Source organism: Mastomys coucha, unplaced genomic scaffold (assembly GCF_008632895.1).
Source record: "Mastomys coucha isolate ucsf_1 unplaced genomic scaffold, UCSF_Mcou_1 pScaffold8, whole genome shotgun sequence".
Lineage (NCBI taxonomy): Eukaryota > Metazoa > Chordata > Mammalia > Rodentia > Muridae > Mastomys > Mastomys coucha.
In genome coordinates, this window is record NW_022196914.1 from 11,638,060 (window position 1) to 11,644,134 (window position 6,075).

The window sequence follows — 6,075 nt, forward strand, 5'->3', positions numbered from 1 at the left end:
CTCCTCTCACAAAGCCATCCTCTCCTACATATACAGCTGGAGCCTGAGTCCCTCCATATGTACTCTTTGCTTGGTAGTTTAGTCCCTTGGAGCTCTGAGGAGTCTGGTTGGTTCATATTGGTTTTCCTCCTATGGGTCAGCTTTCCTTTGTATCATCACTGTTATTTGTTTAATATACTTAAAAATCCTATATGTGTGTATATATGCATATTAATTATCAGTATGTCAAAGTTAAATATTGTGATTTCACCATGCTGAAGGCCAAGTAAACTGGATTTAATACTTACTACCTATTATTTACTACATGTTGGGGCCCAAAAGCCCCTGGCATCTCAGTCTCCCTCTTGTCCCTGGGACATCGTCTATTAACTAACACTCTTTTGTCTCTTCCACTATCTTGCTTCTGTTCCTGCAACTGACTTGGGACATATTATGATGTGGGGATATTCCCTTCGGACACTTTACAATGTGGACATTCCATTTATGCTGTTGTGTAACCCAGCAATGTTACCGTTTTGGCCTGTGTACCTGGGCAAATAACTTGTGGTTTGTAGCTTTACCCTTGTTTTCCTAGAGTAGACTGAGACTTGATCAGAATTTTTTGTCTTGTCTCATTCCTTTGCATCTCTTGATCCCAAATTTGTCATTGCTGTTTCCTCTTCTTGAGAACCCTTTTGTTTAAGTCCTGAAGGTCAGGACAACTACAGTATGTTAAGATCTGATGAGATATATTCTTTAAGGGAAAGTCTTGTCCAATGAGATGTGATAGGTTTTGTTTTATCTTATGTTTTTATTTAGTTATTGTTTTGTGTGTGTGCTTTTAGTTGGTTACATTTTGGTATTTTATTTTATTTTACTTTTTTCTGATGGGAGTTAATGTATCTTGTTTAGTAGCTTTTGGGGTTTTGCTGTTGTATTGGGTTTTTGCATTGTTTACTGAGAAAGAACTGAAAGTAGAGTGGAAGATAGAATCTAGAAGGATGTGGAGAAGGGGAAGAGAATGAGTAAAATAACTTTAAATTTAAAAATTATTTTAAATAAAAATAATATATAATAAAACAAAAATAATGTGATGGTTTGTAGATTCTCAGCCCAGGGACTGGCACTATTACAAGGTGTGGCCCAGTAGGAGTTGGTTTGGCCTTGCTGAAATAAGTGTGACCTTGTGGGTGTGGGCTTTAGGATCCTCATCCTAGCTGCCTAGCAGTCAGTCTTCCCTTTGCCTTTGTAACGAGATGTAGAACTCTCAGCTCCACCTGCATCATGCTTGCTTAGATGCTGCCATGTTCCTGCCTTGATGATAATGGACTGAAGCTCTGAACCTGTAAGCCAGCCCCAATTAAATGTTGTCCTTATAAGAGTTTTCTTGGTCATGGTGTCTGTTCACAGCAGTAAAACCCTAATTAAGACAAACAGTAGAGGAACAAAACATCCTTCTTTGAATAAGATAATGAAAATAAAAGAAAATAATAGGAAAGTATCTACAGAGTGTTAGGAGCCATAATGGGACAAGCTAATAACTAGCAGGTGATCATCCTGTAATGGCCTTCTTCAGAATATTATATAATCTCTGACAGGTGCACCCTTATTAAGCAAGCTGTAGGGGATTTTAGGAAAGATTCCTGCTATTAATGTGCTTTTCCTGTTATTATTATACATATATAATAATCACTAAGTAATAGCACACCACTTTGGAGCAGATCTCTGCAGATCCACGAAGATGTACTGTCTTAAAGTGAGTGACGCCAAATAGATAAATAGATGACTTAAGACTTTATGCTGATCCTATAAGAACTCCTAAAATTATAACAGTGATTATTAAGCTCATTTATAGTGGGACTGCCATAAAGCCTTTTTCTGATAGTCAAAACTGTAATGAGAACTCGTCCAGTCTCCTGAGTGTCACCAATTAATTGCTCTTAGATGGTAACCAGACTTTCTCCTACTTAGAACACACTCCAAGAGGTTGTAAAACAATTAACCGAAGGTCATAAAAAAGGAACTAATAATTTATTATAGGTGCTATGATAGAAGATAAAATATTGACTGGGTTTATCTATACAAATAAACTAATAACTTAGTTTATCACTAATAACTTAGTTGATTTTAAAATTTCGACAAACCTGTGGAGCTGAGACAGGTGATGGATGTTTAGCTAGATAATGAGTCCTAATGGATATGCATGAAAACATTCTCTGTTGTAAACTTCTATTTCAATCTATGGTTTGATTTTCAGTGTGAACGTTTGATGAACTTTTTAACATGTGATCATTTATTCTGAAAGATATTTAAGGGCTGAGGAAAAAGAGAAGTATCAGAACTGGGGGACTGAGGTGAGAGGAATGGAGGTGAGAGAAACTGAGTTGAAGCGAAGTTTTTAGACATAACACTTTTTAGATTAGACAGAGAATGCAAAGTGGAATAACTTAGAAGCTATAGGAAACATAAAATATTAAGAGAACAATGTTCAGAATGCAAGGGGAAAGAGGAAAAAAGAAGATGCTGCAGAGAGCAGAAGGAGCAGGGAGTCTTCTTACCCTGGGACAGAACAGGTCCCATGGTAAGGACAAGCCAGGCTTAGTCTTATTAAGAGAAACAAAGCTTTTTTCTTACAAATATGGGTTTCATTTATTTATCATGAAAAGGGTAGAAGTCTTTTCTTTCTCTATATTATAAAGATTGGAGCTCCATTTTCATCCAGAATGAGTTCTTTCTGCACTAGTGCTTGGTCTTTTGCTCTATATGCATACGTAAATATGGATGTGTGTGTATGTAATTGCGAGAATGCACGCAAACTGGGCCCAACTAGGTTTGAATGGAAATGTATAAATTAATAAATATGAGCAGGTATGAATCTGTATATGAACCAGTGTGAGATTATACATCTTCACTTATGTAAAAGTTTTTCCTTCTGTGAGTTTTATTCTCTTCTCTTAGTTCAATACTCCAAACTTCTCCCTAGCCAGACAAGCAAGAGGCATCTGGACAATAGGGAAAAGGCTATAGCATTAATCCTTTACTTAATCTCCTGTTGTTTTAGGATGAGGTGCTAAGTGCCTGAAATTGTAGTCTCTGACCTCAATCGGATCACAGAAGGACAGGTCAGCTACAATAGCACAGTATCTTAGACTTAGATAAGTAAACTTTTAATTATAGAGCAACCCTAAATTTCTTTTTTTATTAGATATTTTCTTTATTTACATGTCATAAGATATCTGCTTTCCCAGTTTCCCCTCTGAAAAAAAGAAAAAAAAACAATAAAACAAAAACAGACCCCTGTTCGCTCCTCCTTTCCCCTGCTCACCATCCCACCCTCTCTCACTTCCTGGCCCTGGCATTCCCCTACACTGGGGAATAGAACATTCACAGGGCCAAGGGCCTCTCCTCCTATTGATGACCGACTAAGTCTTCTTCTGCTATACATATGCTGCTGGACCCATGAATTCCACCATGTGTACTCTTTGATTTTTAGTTTAGTCCCTGGGAGCTCTGAGGGTACTAGTTAGTTCATATTGTTGTTCATCCTAAGAGGTTGCAAACCCTTCAACTCCTTTGGTCCAGAAAGATGCTACAGGTGCAGTAGCTGATTCCAAGAGAAAGAAAGCTGCAGGTGTAACTCAGGGATGCCTGGTGAGAGACACTGTCTGTCTCCTGCAGAGTCTATCATAGAAGAACGTGTAGTACATTTGGGATCTAAGAGTTCTTCAGCGAAGAGAAAAGGGATGACAGACTTGTGTTCACCTCCAAAAGTTAAACTGAAGAAGACGTACAAGAGAAAGTCTGCTCTGGCAATACAGCTATTCAAGTCGGACGATAGCCTGCAGTCCACAATCAGACTCATCCCAGGAACTCCTGACATTGAGGGTTCTTCATATGAGGACTGTTTTCCCCCTGATAATCTCAAGGAGAGGAATTCAGAGTGACTTCCTCCTGAGGCTCAACCACTAGCAAGCCCTCTCTGTTCCACTGCAGAGGTCTCTCAAAGTGGGAGCGAAAAAAAAACATGCTGGAAATGTGTGATTTTACCTACATTGGTTAAAACAAACAAACAAACAAAACAAAAAACAAAAAAAAAAAATAGAGATCCATCAGCATTAGTTACTTAATTTCAAAACGTACTTCTAGTCATAAGAAACCTCTCAAGGAGGAAGTGAATACAGCTGCTACTTGCTTGCCTTTGGTGGAGACCTCTGCGAACAACAGCCCAGGGCATTGCAGGCAGCCTGGCCCTCAGCTGGGGAAGACACAGGTCCAGAGGGAAGCTGACACCCGTATAGTCCTGCTCACCACATCACACCCTTGCAAAGAAGTGGTACAGAAACCAGAGACCCAGGAGATGGAAAAGGCTCCCCCAAAGAAGGTACCACTCCTCCTGCATCAGCATCACCCGAAGATGTGAGATTACACAGCTGTAATCTCAGCTTGGGAGAGGATTGTAATGTAGAAAAATCTGTAGAAGAAAAGGAGAACATAGCCACAGGATATAGAGAAAGTGTTAAAAAATGGACCAGGAAGGCCAGATCCTTCAGACAGCTCTTGCACAGGCATTGTCAGACCTCAAGAGAAACCAATGAAATGTGAGAAAGGAAAAAAAAAACCAACAAGAACATTAGTCATGACAAGCATGTCATCTGAGAAGTAGAATCTCTTCATCCTGGTGGTGGGCACACTGAAAGGCTTTTCGTTCGCATCTGAGGTTTACGAGACCACCACCCACATGCTGATGGGGAAGTCTGTCCATACCCTGAACGTGCTGTTGGGGATTGTGCAAAGACTGCTGGATTCTTTCTTATAAATGGTTATTGTTGTCTTTAGAGTTGGGTCATTAGATTTTTTTTATTAGATATTTTCTTTATTTACATGTCATATGATTTCTCCTTTCCCAGTTTCCCCTCCAAAAAACAAACAAACAAACAAAACCAACAAGAACAAACTCTTGTTGCCTTCCCCCTCCCCCTGCTTGCCACCCCACCCTCTCCTACTTATTGGCTCTGGCATTCCCCTACACTGGGGCAGAGAATCCTCATAGGGCCAAGGGCCTCTCCTCCCATTGATGATCGACTTTGCAATCCTCTACTATACACATGCTGCCAGAAAATCAGCCCTACCATGTGTAGTTCTTGGTTGGTGGTTGAGTCCCTGGGAGTTCTGAGGGGACAAGCCAGCCTAATATAGCTATCTCCTGAGATACTGACAGTACCTGACTAATACAGATGTAGAGGCTCACAGTCATCCATTGAACTGAGTACAGGGTCCTCAATGAAGAAGTTAGAGAAAGAACCAAAGGAGCTGAAGGGTTTGCAGCCCCTTAGGGTCATTGGATTTCTGAGGAGCCTTTTAAACTCTCTGAAAACTTCCCTGCAGCTCTGATCTGCTAACTTGATCTCCATTTATCTACCCAGCAATATTAAGGAACCCTTTTTGCCAATCAGCCAAAGATGCTCGTTGCACCAACCAGCAGCCTACCCAGAGCCAAACTGTATGAACTGGTACTCTTGTGTGGTGGCAAAGTCAGCGCAGCCCCTCAGCTGGCCAGCCTTATCATTGGTCCCTACAACGGCAAGAAGGAAGCAAGGATCCAGTATCTGTTAGAGAAGTGGGTCTTAGATTCCATCACCCAACATAAGGTCTGTGATTTTAACAACTACCACCTGCTACAATGAAACATCCACAATGAGGCTGCTGTCCTCAACACTCAAGAACAACTCTGGAGAGAGGAGAGAAGGAACCAACATGCACTTTAAGGCTTGATGTCACATGTCACTTTGTATGCTGTGGTTTTTATCTTCAGAGTGTGTGTGTGTTTATGTGTGTGTTGCTAGAAATTAAATCCAAGACTTGCTAAGTGAAAAAAAAAAAAGAAGATGCTGATAGAACTGAAGGTATGTTAGAAAGTTGAATTAAAAAGACTATGAAGTGAAATTTCTAAGAAAAGAAAAGAAACAAAGTGACTCCATGTGAACATGGTGGCAACTCTAGTTTCTCTCCTAGTTACTATAAAATCTATAGTGTGGATAACAACAAAATGTCCTCTTGAATCTTTGTATCTCAGTAATAAAACAAACTGCAATTTCT

The 6,075-nt window shown here is 40.0% G+C and overlaps 1 pseudogene; it reads left to right on the forward strand.

Annotated features, from left to right (window-relative positions):
• Nucleotides 1-2,342: 2,342 nt before the first annotated feature.
• Nucleotides 2,343-5,738, forward strand: LOC116083848 (annotated as a pseudogene).
• Nucleotides 5,739-6,075: the final 337 nt, after the last annotated feature.